Source organism: Camellia sinensis, chromosome 8 (assembly GCF_055761805.1).
Source record: "Camellia sinensis isolate YWXY chromosome 8, ASM5576180v1, whole genome shotgun sequence".
NCBI classification, from domain to species: domain Eukaryota; kingdom Viridiplantae; phylum Streptophyta; class Magnoliopsida; order Ericales; family Theaceae; genus Camellia; species Camellia sinensis.
This window is the reverse complement of record NC_138968.1, coordinates 46,256,398-46,257,406: the sequence shown is the minus strand read 5'-3', so window position 1 is coordinate 46,257,406 and position 1,009 is coordinate 46,256,398. Positions and strand designations below refer to the sequence as shown.

The 1,009-nt window shown below is 35.4% G+C and overlaps 1 non-coding gene across 1 annotated transcript; it reads right to left on the bottom strand.

Moving 5' to 3' along the window:
• Positions 1-722: 722 nt before the first annotated feature.
• Positions 723-783, bottom strand: LOC145798429 (small nucleolar RNA snoR104). Its single transcript, XR_014339284.1, has one exon. It is a non-coding gene; the product is annotated as a small nucleolar RNA snoR104 (small nucleolar RNA).
• Positions 784-1,009: the final 226 nt, after the last annotated feature.

The window sequence follows — 1,009 nt, the reverse complement described above, 5'->3', positions numbered from 1 at the left end:
AGAAGCCTCATCTATGCATAGATGCATGTATTAATATATATATATATATATATACACACACACATAAATGACATAACATCTGAAAACTAGAGAAACAATATGAAAATACCTTTGCATCCGTTTAGATACTCAAAGTTGCTCTTTGGAAGTGACAAAATCACTCACGTTCAGATGGATAGTATAAGAAGGGCAGCATGTGCTTTCCATCTCAGGTTTGTAAAGGAAACAGCCAGATCTTCTTCAACCTCTATCAAGAAGGGCTACAGGGCAAAAATATATTGGAGCCCGTGAATACAAATACATTTTAGTCAACATCTATCCATTTATCGTAGGGGACAAAATATTGCCAAAAGATCTCATTGTTAATCAATGAACATCACAACCACACCACCTTCCCTAAATAAGAATTAATCAATGAACATCTCATTTCATATTTGGATTCATGCCCTGATAAGAGTCTTAACATAGTTTTGTCTACCTATGTGCATGTGCAGCTCTATTTTTATTTTATTCTATTTTTGTGCACGCATGCCTGTGTGTGAGAGAGAGAAAAAACCAACAATGAAATTCTTAAGAGGCAAACGATACCGTGCCTACTTGAGTTGAGTCCAACTATTGGGATGACAACAAGAACCATTTGATTTTAATGATACCATTATTTAAGTATTCCACCAATAGGTTCAAAGCAAGACAGAGTAACCATATTGACTTTCGACTATGGTTCCTATATGCAGTATGTAGGAAGATTGTATCAGGAAACATCTCAGCTTGGTGATGCTTCCCTCCCTTTTCTTCCATGCTAAGATTTCACTCTATTTAGTTGCCGAAGAGAAAAAGAAAATTCCAAAATTCTAACATACATTCTCAGCAACCAAACTAAGCGCAAAAGAATAATAGAAGAAAAAGAAGTTCTCCCCAATGAAATAAGTGGAAAGCTGAACAAAGAAATTTTACTTGAAAAGTGTGTGAATATCAGCTGTTGTGGAAACCATTAGGCCTGAAAAGTGAA